Raw genomic sequence first — 15,452 nt, forward strand, 5'->3', positions numbered from 1 at the left:
CCCGGGACCTCTAGCTTAGTAGGTAGGATCGCTAACCACTCGGCTATACAGGTCGTCGTCTTTTATGAAGTCTTGTGGCGTATGGCAAGTTTAACCTTATATGTAAATCACTGAGTTTTGTGAAATTATTTTTATTCCTTTGTACAAACATCAAATTCTCGTAAATGTATTGTGAGGCCACCTATTTCTTTAAATTTATTCTTTAACGACTTAATAATAATAATTACATATTTGCATAATGCGTGTATAAAAGTTAATAAAAATGTCCTATACGAATCAACACATTAGCCAAAAAGGGCATGCAAATTACATCATTATAATATAATAATAAAATTCTAACATTACAGCACATAATATTTCATTGTTACATTATATTAGCATCTTCACAAAAAATAAATGTCATATACATAATATGTAGTCAAAGTTAAACACAAGATTATACTTCGACGACCTGTATAGCCGAGTGGTTAGCGATCCTACCTACTAAGCTAGAGGTCCCGGGTTCGAATCCCGATAGGTGCAAGCATTTATATGATGAATAAGGATGTTTGTTTCCGAGTCATGGATGCTTAAATGTATTTATGTATGTTTAAGTAAGTATATTGTATTAAATATATCATTGTCTGGTAACCCATAACACAGGCTATATATGCTTAACTTGGGGCAAGATAATTTGTGTAAAAAGTGTGTCAATATTATTATAAAAAGTCAGATACAGCATAGAAATTGTAATTCTAATTAGCCATTGATATAATTGAGTTTTAAAAGGACCGATATTCAACATTTTAATAGCATCGGGAAGTTTATTAAGTCCAAATGTTTTAATTTTTCTTAAGTGTTCGTTTCAAACTCTGAGAGTCTCGTGCCAGAGTTTGGCGAGTCAACATGTCCTGAGGATGCCTCGTGTAGAGGCGAAACACGTGTCAAATTGTTTAAAGACAAATATTGACGGAACTAACACTTAAGAAGACTTAAAACATTTGGATAATTATGGATTTCCGCAAAGTAACGCCTACTTCAATAAAGTTTATTAAATATTTGAATACACATGGCATGACAAGTTTTAGTAAACAAAGTAGTCCTGGGTGCTTTTTTGTAAGCAAGTTTATTTGTATGTCATTGGTCCCGGCCAAACATTTCCTTGGCAGTGGTGGAAAGATATTTATGTCTCTTTACATAAATACTAATTTCGTAAGTGTATAGGCACGGCAAGTTTAACAATTTTAATTTAATAAACAGCAATAATTATAACAAAACATTACAAAAAGAAGGACGTAAAGAAAAATTTGAACCGAATAGAATGTTTACATATAATTTGAAATGTCCAATAAAAAATTTGGAAGATGCTTCCCAAAAATAAACTTTGGAGTTTAAAATCTCTGAATTTTCAGCGATAAGAACATTCTATTTTAAAAAGAATTTAATAGAATTAGTATTTTTTTAAAACTTAAACCGAACAATTATTCAATTTAATATGTATATTTTGAATAAACAAAAGATAACCAGTAAAATAAATGCCCATTTGCAGCTTAGCCTCATGATCAACACAAATATTGTACTATTGGTTGTAGCGTTTATAATCCAAGTCAGTCGCGCCTTAACATTAATCTCTTTAAAAGAGTTTATAATATCCGAAAGTTCAACATATTCACATCGGAAATTATTTGAACATTTAGTAACATTTGCAGAAAGTAATGCTATTGCTCTAATTGGACATGAGTCTTAATTTTTAGTGGTAGATATGGGAAAGAATTAGAGAATAAATTTTTAAAAGTCCTAGCTAAATTTAAGATTGATTTTACAATTACATTATTAAATTTGGTTTAAACTCCGAGCTACGATCCTCTGTTTTACCTATTTCATTATTAATAATTTTCCAAGTTGTTTTGATTTTATCGTTAGCATTTCTAATTTTATTTCTTATGTACAAAGATTTTGCTGCTTGACAAACATGCTTTGATGTTTTTGAATATTTTTTTTAAATATACCAGAATGAGTGGATTATGATAGAAAGTTTTTTCATCATAGAGCCTCATTTTACTCATTTGAATTCCAGCTGTAGCCTATTCACTAAATTTGATATAGTAATACTATTATTATTAATTGTAATGTGGTCTTCGAAGTAAATATTATTTTTTAATTCAGTATTAAATAAATAAAAAAAAAGTTATATAAAACATTGGGGTTATTTTCCTCTAAAGGCATTACTTTCAATTTATCAAATAGGTTAGATTTAAAAATTCAGACGGCCTTGTGTAATTGGTACAACAGTGATATCTTTAGTTATAATATCTGGACAACCGAGCCTTGCTCGGAGTTTTAAGAATGTACAAAACTTGAACAAAAAAAAACTAATAAGACATCTGGATTCGAACCGGGGTCTTCTGCTTTCCGGATCACCCAATGTATCATCTAAGCTATTATAGTCTTATATATAGTGGCGAAATTTACCTTTGTATTATATTGTTATTATAGCCGTTTCTCATTAAAACACGGTTAAAACTACATTTTTTAAAATTGAAACCTATAATAAGAAACCTATATAAAGCTATATCGATTTCTCGCCCCCGAAGCCTGTATACTAAATTTCATTAAAATCGTTGGAGCCGTACGCCGAACTAACATATTAGCCTTTTGTCACCCTCGCTATAATTTTTAACTAGATTTGGAGAAAAATGGATTAAGTAAATAAAGAATTACAATTACAGTTGCATTTCATTCATTATAAACATAGATTCATGTTATTCATTAAGTTAAAGCATTGAAAGGATGTCCTAAAACTATTACAAAAATGATCCCTGATTTCAGTTAACAGCAATATCATTATAATAGAATTTAATCTTTAAAGTAGGCGTCCATACTTCACTTTATTACACGCCAAATCTATCTCAATTACTTTTAAAATTTACGTAACATATTAATTTATAATGTTATATCAAATTGATTTTATTAAAACGAGCTTTAAATGTTTTATCATCTGAATTAAGTCCCATAATAATCAGATATCACAGGATTATTGTTTATTCTCACGGTCTATTCTTCTGAGCATGAAGCTCTCATAAATATAAACCCCCTTATTCATTATAGTCTGCTAACTTAAAGCATTGCTAATTCTCACTCAGTCTTCTTCTATTGACCTAAGTCAGAATGAGAAAAAACACTCCTTAGCTACTGTTTTAAGTTAGCGGACCATTATGAATAAGTGGGAAAGTCTATAATCAGATTCAGGCGCGCGGTACGGTGTAGATTTGTGCTTTCTGTCAATGTGTATTATTTTACGTGTACTAATATAGGTAATAATAGATTGCTTATAGTTAAGATAATTCGAGTGAATGTATCTGAAAGATATTGAAACAATCAATAAGACAATGCAAAATAAACCATCTCGTAAACAAAATAAGGTTCAGAACTTGGTGTCGACATATTGTTTCAGGTTATTCATATGAAGTCTAGTTCTAGTTTCAATGTAAATATGTATCTGAAAGGAATTGCTATGATTATTACAGAAGGGTTTATAAGTATTAAAGCTTATATGGTGAAGAACAAGCACAGAAATAGAGTAACATCAATTATCAGACCAATCGAATTATGGCGTAGCACACTCCGACGAGACTCTAACGACGCAGAAACAGGATGAACTACTTGTCTTTTGGACACGGAAGTGTTGCAAACCAAAATTGTCAAAATTTTTTTTTTTTTTTTCTATAACTATAAAAATCATTTAGCATAAATAAAAAATTATCCATATTATGTTACACAGTGATAATATATTTTTCTATTAGTCAAGTGATTTTTGAAATTTTTCATTTCAAACATGACTAGAAAAACCGCTTTATATTTTTGAAGTTATACTTCTTTTGGCGCTTTATGAAAAAATGATGAGAGTGAAATTTTAAAATGCGTTGGTTCCTAAAACTTTCTGACGTTTGCGACTGTTTTTTGTTTTTTGGTTTCTTCGTCCATTATTAGGATAGGCAAAGGGTTCAAGCCCGTACAGCCGTATTATCCCCTGTATGGGGGCAGAGTCTTGAGCATCTGTCTTTATTTCACTCCAGGTCTTTCCGATGTCTCTCGCTTCGTCAATGACAGTCTCGCCAGGTTTGCTTTGGACGGCCACGTGTGCGTTTTTATTGAGGGTTCCAGTCTGGGGCTTGTCTCGGTATATAGTTCCTATGGTATCCCTCCGGAGTGTGTGGCCTATCCATCTCCATTTGCGGCGTTTTATCTGTTGATCAATTAGGACTTCATGACAGCGTTGCCAAAGATGATCGTTAGAAATTTTGTCGAGCCAGGGAATACCGTGGATATTGCGAAGGTTAACGAAAACCTGAAGTTGATGAGAGATGGGCTTGGTGACCTTCCACGTTTCACACCCATACATCAATACGGTCTTCACGTTGAAAGAAAGATAAACATTTATTTCCCAAAACACTCATAGGATACACTTAATATAAAAAGATAAAAGTACAAAACAAACAAAAAAAGAACGTATTTAAATATTAATTGATTTAATATTGGAGACTTCCTGTGCAGTGCAGGAAATGGGTCACTCAGGATTATCTGTGACACGGCCGTGGCTATGAAACAGCACTGATTTTCAGCGGTTACAGTGCGCTAGTCATATAGTAAATAATTTCTAATATTAATATATACATAAATCTCACTACAAAAAAGTCATTACGTTGCGGTTGCTGACGAATAAAATCCAATGCCATCTTGGTGGATTACAGATTACCTTTATTTATTTATTTATGGTGTATATGGATGATGCAGCTACTGTACTCAATAACTTTCGTATTAATTTACATTTACTTTTTTGACTTACTCGTGTAAGACATTGACATTTTGACGTTTGAGTGTGTCTGTTGCATCATTTTACATATTGTATTGTAATTAGAAATGATTTGTAAATCGATGTACTTAAATGTAAATCTTGATATAAAAGAGTGGCAATGAGTTTCTTGCTACTTCTTCTCATTAGCTCAACCCTTTACGAAGTTGCGGTAGATCTTCTGACCCGAACAACTATCGTCCTGTGTCGGTTTTGCCGACCCTTAGTAAAATTTTTGAAAAAATAATTTAAAGCCTTACTTACTTTAACTCTCATAAGTTACTTCATTTGAAACAATTTGGCTTTACTAGGGGACGTTCAACAACGGATGCAGGTGTTGAGCTGATCAAGAATATTTTTGATGCCTGGGAGTAATCGCAGAATGCACTTGGCATCTTCTGTGATTTATCTAAGGCTTTTGATTGTGTTCAACATTCAACGCTGGTCAGGAAGCTATACCACTATGGCATAAAAGGAACTTCGCTCGATCTTCTGACTTCATATCTAAACAATAGAATTCAGAGGGTTGACGTGAATGGCAGGAGATCTCCTGGGACTCCACTCAGTATGGGGGTACCACAAGGGTCTATTCTTGGACCGTTCCTCTTCCTTATCTATATAAATGATCTTCCTAATCTTATAGAGAAAAAACATAAGGTAGTATTGTTTGCGGACGACACTTCACTGATTTTCAAAGTGAAAAGAAACCAAACTATGTATGACGAAGTGAACGATATTTTATCTGACATCGTGTACTGGTTTAGCGCTAATAACCTATTGTTAAATAGCAAGAAAACTAAATTCATTAAATTTACCGTACCAAATGTCAAAAATGTAAATGCAAATGTTTTGTTAAACGGAGAGGTGATAGAACCGGTGGAATCTGCTATATTTCTTGGCATAACTCTAGATTCCAAATTACAATGGGGCCCCCATATTGAAGGATTGGCGAACAGACTTAGTTCTGCAGCATACGCGGTTAAAAAAATTAGACAATTAACTGACATAGATACGGCGCGACTAGTATACTTTAGTTATTTCCATAGTATTATGTCCTATGGTATATTGCTATGGGGCAACGCTGCTGATATTAATACAATATTTGTGCTGCAGAAGAGGGCTATTCGCGCTATTTATAACCTAGGTCCTAGAGAATCATTGAGAGCAAAATTCAAAGAAATTAACATCTTGACTGTTGCTTCTCAATATATTCTTGATAATGTAATGTATGTTCATAGGCACATAAGTGAATTTGCCAGAAACTGTCATAACCATAATGTTAACACCAGGAACAGACATAAACTGATGATGCCTACTACTCGGCTTAGTCGAGTTAGTAAGTCTATTGTGGGGCGATGTATATGCTTTTACAACAAGATCCCAGAAAATGTTCAAAACAAAGGTGTTACGTTATTCAAAAGAATTGTTAAAAACGTTTGTGTGGTAAAGGTTGCTATAACATAAATGACTTTCTTAATGATACCACAGATTGGGAATGGAGCGACCGCCCTCAGACTATTAAATAATAAGTTTAATTGTACTATGTTACTTTGTAAATGTTACTTTAATTGTAAAACATATTTTTGATGAAAAAAAAAAGCCCGCTGAGTTTGTTGCGCCCATTCTTCTCAGGCCTGAGGCATTCACTTTGGAATGGGTGGTAGTTTTTTTTTTGACTTTCAATAAGTGATTTCACATCCTACTTTGAATAAAAATATTTGAATTTGAATTTGAATATGAATTCAATAGGAAAATATTTTTTTTTTGACATTCATAAGTGTCATTTCCGCGACCTACGTGAATAAACTGATTTTGATTTGATTTATTACTATGTATGAATTATATTATTGATATTTGAACAACGTGACATTATTATTAAGACACAATTCATAGGAATCTTCCTAGATAATTCAAAATTGACCTTCGCTTGGTCGCTGCATACCCAATCTGAGGTATGATTTATGTTGTACGAGTAGTAACCTTTACCACATAAACGTTTTCTAATAATTATTTTGAATTGCGTAAAACATTTGCTTCATACATATTCTGGGATTATGTTGTATTACATCGCACAATAAAAGGGTTACTCACTCGACGTGGCGGCGACGTGTGGCGGGTCGTTCCCTTCCCTAAAATATGGTCGAGGGAAGCGATGGCTGGTCCATGCGTCATGCTCGTGAATGGGTGCTACTCGTGGAGGCTGGATGATCTTGTTACCGGGAGGTCTGCTTGATGTGTTTTTTATTATTATTATTTCCTTTAAAGTTATTATATATTTTATGAAATGCTCACATAATGCCTCTATTTATTTCCGGTATGTGTGGATTGATGCATCTACTATACTCAATAACTCTTGTGTTTATAAGTATTATTTTTTTTATTTTTTTGATTTACTCGTGTAAGCCTTTCAGTTTTTGACATTTGAGTATATTTGTTGCGTCACTTTGCATATATTGTAATTGAAATGATTTGTAAAACAATTAAAATGTAAATCTTGACTTAAAAGAGTGGCAATGAGTTTCTTGCTACTTCTTCTTATTAGCTCAACCCTTTACGAAGTAGCGGTAAATTCAATAAGAAACAATATTTTTATTATTTTTTTGACATTCATAAGTGTCATTTCCGTGACCTACATGAATAAAGTGTTTTGAATTTGAATTTGACGTAGCCAAGTAGGCATAACAAGTTTATGTTTGTTCCTAGGGAGGCGGAAGGTCTATAACGGTCTGCATAACCCTCTAGGAGAAATTAATGACTATATTATGCCAAGTCTTGCTGCACGATCATCTCGGCAGCCGGTGTGGCTACATCCTGTTGAAGGGTTATTCATGTTACGTCATCGCATTAACAATAGCGATTGTTATAAATGATAACGATTATAAATCAAAACATGACTCAAGCAAGCCCCATCTGCATTTAATATTGTTAGCCTTGCTGTTATAAAAGACGCATGTTAAAATGTCATATTTCAATTATTTATTTTATGTTAATATCTTGTTATTTTAAATTGGTGGCTCAGTTGGTAAGAGCTTTCAGACGGAACCCGAGAAGTCGCGGGTTCGCGTCCCGCATCGTTCATAAATTTTGGTTACAAGTTTAATTAGTATAATTAATCCTTGAAGTGAGGGATATACACACATAAACAGAATCTAGGGATATCTTAATTCTAAATTATTAACGACTTTAGATTTTTTTTTAAGTTTCCATAAAAAGTTTATATAAGTACACATTGAAACCTCTTTTATTCTATTTTCAAAATTTAAAAATAACAAAAAAAAACAAAATACGGCGGCAAAACTGTTAGTAATTCGTTACGTTATGGAAAATTAAAACTGTTTTAATAATTTAATTGATAAAAAGGGATTTTATTGTTTTTATTTTTGAATTTAACATGCCGTGTCAGCTTTAAGAGTCATGTCACGACGTCATTTGAGTCGAGATGAAATGTTACGAACAATTGGCATGTTAGAAAATGGTGCTGAATAGCGTTGTGGCTGAGACTCTACACACCAGTCAAAACTTGATATCAAGGTTGTGGTCACATTATCGCAGTACTGGGGATGTCGCTGAACAGCACACGGGTAGACATTGACGCATATATACGCAGAGACAGGATCGCTTTCTTCAAATGACTGCCAGAAGACAACCCAATATCACAGCGATGCAACTAGTACAAAGGCTCCAGGCGGACCACCAGCTGCTGGTGAGCGACCAAACCATGCGTGGTTGTATGAAGTTGGTCTTCGTGCTCGTAGACAGCTACGTGTTCCAGCATTGTGAAGTGGCAATCGCGGTCGTGGCTTGGGAGCATTTACCATGGAGTGACGAACGATGGACTTTGGTGCTGTTCACCGATGAGTCCCGGTTTGGGTTTCATCCGGATTCACGAAGAACACGCGTTTGGAGAACTCCAGGGAGAGTTAACCGCCTATGGCACCCTCAGGAGGACTCATACCAAGGCGGGACATTCATGGTGTGGGCAGGAATTCGTCTCGGCAGACGAACACAACTAGTTTGGATCAAAGGTAGCATGACTGCACGAAAATATAACGAGGAGGTAGTAGAGCCTGTTATTGTCCCACACAGAATTCGAAGTGGCCAGGAATTTGTACTCATGCACGATAATGCTCTTTCCCAAACCACGCGGCTGGTGTCGGCTGCTCTCCGAGACCATGACATCCAAGTTTTGGATTGGCCTGCACAGTCGCCCGATTTAAGGCGACACTAAATGCCGGCGACCTTGAGCGATATGAGTTCACGGCTCCTATGTAACAAAGCCAATATTTTCAAAATTCTTGCGTTGAAAATTTAACATTTTAACAGGCGCAAACAGTTTAATTGCTTACAATCCTCATTATAGATTACTAATCTTAATAAATGTACAAACACAAAAAAGTAAAAGCTATAAGAACAACTTTTATGAGAGCAGTATACTAAACAAATGCATCATGCCGAGAAAAAACTTGTTTAACTGCTAAGTTTAATTAACAGTAAGCATTAGAAACCTACAAGTAAGACTTAAGGGTATGTGTAACAGGATAAAGTAGTGTTTATCGCTCCAAATGCTATATTTTCACCACAAAACTTGTCGAAAAACACCTTGTTTTCGTGTGTTCTGCTTACTCTTCGCCTTAAATCCTATCGACAATACCTGGGACATGTTACAACGAACGGCTTTAAGAGATTTTCCGCCAAATTTGACGACAGAACAACAGCTTTTCGAACACTTGCAAAGAACATGGGACCACATACCGCACCAAGACATTTACAATTTTATTTTTAGTGTGAACAATCGATGTCGGTATGTAATTAATATGAGAGGTGGCAATACTGATTATTAATAATTATATTTAATAAGATTGTTATAATTTTGATTAAAATTTAAAGTTTTTTAAGAAGAAATAAAGTTTTTTTTTAAACTAATTTTCTAATGCAATTAAATAATAACAATTTGAGTTAAAACATAATAATCACAAAATTTTTTTTAGTTTTCATAAAAGACCTTAAAATAGCCTATCATTCTTACATTTAGTATATCAGAAAATTCTTCATAGATTTTTAGTTATTCAATGAAATATAAAATATCCCTAGATTTTGTTGATGTGTGTATCTTCCACAAAATACAAATTGTTTTGCTATAAATACCTATACGAGGGCTGCACTAAAAGTATCGGGAATGGAATATTTCCACTGTTCCTGACATATTAAAATCTTTTTAATTGAAAACTCCTTAGTTTAAAAAATCGAATACCATTTATTTATTTAAAAAAAGATTCTCGGTCTTGTCACAAGGTCTTGTCAAAATTGTTTAGTCGGTGAGAAAATGGAATTGACAATTGTAAGCTGGTTGAGGAAGATCGACACGTGACATACCGCGAAATTTAGGCAACTTTAGACATTGACATGAGTCAAATACAAATAATCTTGCATGAACAATTAGGTGTAAAAAAGTAGTTTTCAGAGAGATTCATCACCTGAAGAAGCTGTGGACGCCTACAAAACGGCCATTTTGGAGACCCCAACTTCCGAATGGAATGGTTGCTTCAATGATTGGTTCCATCGTATGGAAAAAAGTGTCAAATTTCGCGGAGAATACTTCGAGAAGTAATTTTAAATAGTAATGTTGTGTCACTTCCTTGATTCCTCAAATTTCCCAATAGTAGGTTTAGTTTGCAATAGCAATCTTCCTCGAAATAGGAACCTTATTATATGTTGGGAACGGGAGCGAAAACGGGAACCGTAAATGGAATAGGACATGAGATAGTCTTCAATTCCAAACTGCTTATTATTTTTAAAAACCCCTTCTCTACGCGGACGAAGTCGCGGGCATCAGTTAGTTATAAATTAGAATATAAATAATATATAAAGTAGATGGATAAAGCCAAAACTGTTAACATTATATTTGTTTTAAACAAAGAGTAAAATTTATGATTTAACAAGTCATAATAAGGTAACAAATTTACAATTACTATACTAAGCTACTTAGAATATAAACTTAACAAAATAAGGTTACATTGGTGTGCGTGTGTGTATCTGTGTGTGTTGTGTGTTTGCGCGTGTATGAAGTATGTGTGTGTGTGGGTAATTAGTGTAGTAGATGTTATATGTTTCTTTTTTCTTTTTTTTACCTGTACTTTGGATAAGTTATTATATTCAATTTGTTTTTTACAGTGATAACCCTTACGTCTGGTATTATTTACACAAATTAAATTTGAAGACAAAATTTATGAACGAAGCGGGACTCGAACCCATCGTAAAATGTTATATGTCTTGTTCAACTCTCATGAAGCAGTTAAACAAGACGTTCAAAATTTAGCAACGATACGTCACTCGTACGATTGGCTCAGTGGAAAGAGCACTCGCGCGGAACGTGAGAGGTTGCGGGTTCGAGCCCGGCATCGTTCATAAATTTTATTTTTAAATTTTATTTATGTAAGTTATTATATATAATAATAAAGAATAATCTAACGAAGACATGACAAAGTACCTTAATTCTCTTGTAAGATTCAGATAAAAAAGTGTGAAAACTGCATGTTTCATTTCATTGAAACGGTTGAGATAATTGAGTATTTAATTATTACGTAGATATAATTTATAATTGCTGATCATCATCATATTCATTACACTATTCGCAGAACATCAGGTCGCATCAGACCGATTTGATTTAAATCAAACACAGATGTATGTACTTGACAACACAAACCAAAAACGTGACCTTAAAAAAACTTTAAAATAATTCATGGTAACTACATAGTTTAAAAAAGAAAAACAAAATATTGAGTTATTAATAAAAATATCAAAAACATTCGCAAATACCAGGCACTTACAACCTCCCAATAAATACTAGTTTTGACCTATCTTATCTTATCAGATAAATATTTTTTTTTATTATTTTTTATCTTAGTGTTGAACTTTGAACTCTTCCGAAACGGCTTGACCGATTCTCATGAAATTTTGAGTGCATATTGGGTAGGTCTGAGAATCGGACAACATCTATTTTTGATCCCCCTAAATGTTAAGGGTGGTCCAAATGATTTTTTTTTAATTTTTTTGACATTTTTTTTAAATACATACAACTTCAAATTTTCACCCATCTACGATACACAGTTTTGTATCGCGATTTTAATATCGGCAATACAACGTTTGCTGGGTCAGCTAGTTAAGATATATTATAGCAATTTCATAAAACAAACATATATTGCAAATTATGTGGAGGCATCACCTCTTTTCAATTTTTTTTTTAAATTTATGACGTGTTTATATTACATATTTATATACTTAAATTAATATGTTACGTATTTATTATTTATGTATTTTCTTAACACCTATAAAAAAACAATCTCAAAGAGATTATGGCAGGGTTTGCGATTAAATCACCCAGCCAGCATCCGACATCTTTAATAAACATCGTTATATTTCAAGCAATATACACAAAAACTACACACAGTTTACTTCTAAACCTTCCTCGTAAATCGCTTCATCTTTTAGTGAAAACCATATTTCATAATCATTTCAGTAGCTTTTGAGTTTATCACGAACAGGTGAAAGAAATAACATTCGGTTCATAACACAAGTTCTAGCTTTTATAAGTAAAGACATTTGTAACGGAGAGATAATGTGTGTCTTATCTCTAATATGCGACTATGGATATTTTTTACCCTTGACATTTCAAACCTCCAAAAAATCATAATAATTACGATCATAAATATACAATACTAGCTGATCGGAAAGACGTTGTTCTGTAAATAATAAATAAAATACTGTTTTATATGAATTTGTCAATGAATTTCATAACATCAAGAATTATTTCGTAAAATATGCTCCCTGTTGTTATAATCAAATTGTTTCACAGCAGAACTGTCAAACCGTACGTCAATAAATTCTCTCATAGAAAATATGTCCATAGAAAACAAATATTGGATATAAAATAATTATGGGTCCCAAATTGAAATTAAAACTATCCTATCTCTCAAGTTGGACTAAACTGCACTCCATGAAGTAATCCCCATTAAAATCCGTTAAATAATTAACCCCTTATTCATAATGGTCCGCTAACTTAAAATAGCCGCTAAGGAGTGTTTCTTCTCATTCTGACATAGGTCAATTGAAGAAGACAGAGTGTAAATTAGCAATTCTTTAAGCATTTTGCAGACTATTATGAATAAGGGGGTTAGTTTAGGAGTTCACTGGGAACAAACATCAGGATGCTGGATTTATATATATAAATATATTATTATAATAATAATGACGGTAACATTGAACTTTGCACGAGTACAGACCTACACCGCCTACGTCGTGACTTGAATGAATAATGAACTTGCAGGTATATTTGGGGAATACCATCATGATGAGTAGTTACCTAGCTGATTTAAAATATTATATTGTGAAGTCAAATGTTGTAAACAATTTGTTATTTTTTTTAAAGTGATAACCCGTTTGAAAACAAAACTTATACACGATGTGGGACTCGAACCCGCGACCTCTCGCGCTCTTCTACTGAGTCAACCGTTCGAGTAACGTAACTTTGATAAATCTTGTATATCTCCTCCTGCCATGCCTGTTCCATAAAAAAGTGTTTCCCGAAAATAATGTGTGTCCAGACAAAATAAACAAAAATAAGACATAACTGCCAAAATTCGCACAGAACTGAAAATTGGTTGAAAAATATGTTATTTTTTCATCTGAATTGAATATGAATTTTCGAACTACTAAAACCGCCATATCACACGAATTGTGAGTCGAACGTAAAAAAATGTCTGAACAATTTTTGTGAAGAATTGTATGATCTACAACTTTTGTCAGACATATTTTCACGATGAAATCTACCGTTTTTGAGGAAAACGAAATAAACCATAATTTTGTACCTTCGACCGTCAATATTCTTTTTTGGCAGAAGTAGGATCAAAGGGAATTTTTGACATTTCATTTATAATGGCGTATTTAATGTCCCAACCCATTATCAGCTCTATGAGAATTTTGGCTAATGGACCAGTGCTGAAGCCTTTGAAAATGATAAAAAAGTGAAAAATAACAATATTGATTAATTAGATTATATGAAAAATGCAATAATTTTTTATTGCATATTATATCTACTGTTTTGAAACAGTGTTTTTGAAGTCGGTGTTTCTTTTCCTTTCATTTTTATTATATTCCCTTCCATTTCCAATGAGATTCATCCCACTATTATTATTTTTTTCAAAGTCAAATGTCTATCTTGACTAGACTAAGTTCCTTTTACAACTCCATACAACAGTTAATTTATACAAAGATTTACAACTCTTATAATTTTTTTTCTTTCATAATGTTTGTGACATCTCATTGTTATGCTTATAATAGAATAATAAATACATTTGTACGGAGAAACCCAGACATACCAAGAACTCGAATTTCAAATTCAATCGAACCAATATCAATTAATTTAATTGTGGGCAATTAATAGGTTAATATATTGATCTTATATTAATCTTGTTATTTCACTCATTTCTTTGTATTGTTATTATAACTGTTGTGTTTATTTGATTAGTATTAACTTAATCTTATCATATAGAATGTATTAAACATAAGCTACCATCTTAAAGTTGATTGTATTGACAATCAACTTCACAGATTTACGACATTCACTATATTGTAAATATTATTGGTAGTTTTATGTAGGTAGTAACCTATATTATGAGTTCTACCGATACCTATGTGATTACTTGAAAAAAATGGTAGTTTTACCAAAGAATATACTTATAGTAAGTTCAAGCAGTTTTACTTAAAAGAACATAGCTAATTTTGATAGATTTATGAATAAGTTGTTTTACTTTTATTGAAGAGGAGGTTACATAGGGTTCACCTTATGGTATATGATCACCACGCCCCATACTTTTTTTTACCCCAGGAATTACAACTTGAACACAGAAAAGATTAGAACGCGGCGAGCGAGGATCGAACTGGCAGCACCAATTGAACCACATAAGCTTCTCTTTTGTGAGAACTCATCATCATGATTTCAGCCAGAAGACATCCACTGCTGTAGAAAGGCCTCCCCAAAAATCGCCATGACGATCGGTCCTGTGCTGCCCTCATCCAACATATCTTACCAGATCGTCGGTCCATCTTGTAGGGGGCCTACCAACATTTTACGTCTTCGGGTATATGTTCTATATGTTCGCCATTCGGGGACTTTACTGCCCCAACGGCTATCTGTCCGTCGAGCTATGTGCCCTGCCCACAGCCACTTCAGTATCACAAACATCTGCACTATGTCGGTGACTTGGGTTTTCCTACGGAGCCCTCTCCATTGCCCTCTCAGGGACAATGTCAATGAGTGACTTTCTCATAAGGCCCATAGGTTGCGACCACGTTTGCATTCCGTATGTGATCACAAACACCCTGACTAAAAACCGTCGGATTTTTTTAAACGAGAAGATTTTATGAAGCTTCCCGAACGCTGCCCGTCCGAGTTTGATTCCACGAGTAACCTATTTCCCGAAATTGGACTTACCCAACTGGATGTGTGAGAACTAATAATAACTAATTGGCTTTACGTTTTGAATTCAGTTTAATCACACACATTATCAAGCTAGTAAATCTATGGAAGTATTAACTTTAACACGTAGATGTTTTTATAACACAT

The sequence above is a fragment of the Leptidea sinapis genome, chromosome 40 (assembly GCF_905404315.1).
Source record: "Leptidea sinapis chromosome 40, ilLepSina1.1, whole genome shotgun sequence".
Classification (NCBI taxonomy): domain Eukaryota; kingdom Metazoa; phylum Arthropoda; class Insecta; order Lepidoptera; family Pieridae; genus Leptidea; species Leptidea sinapis.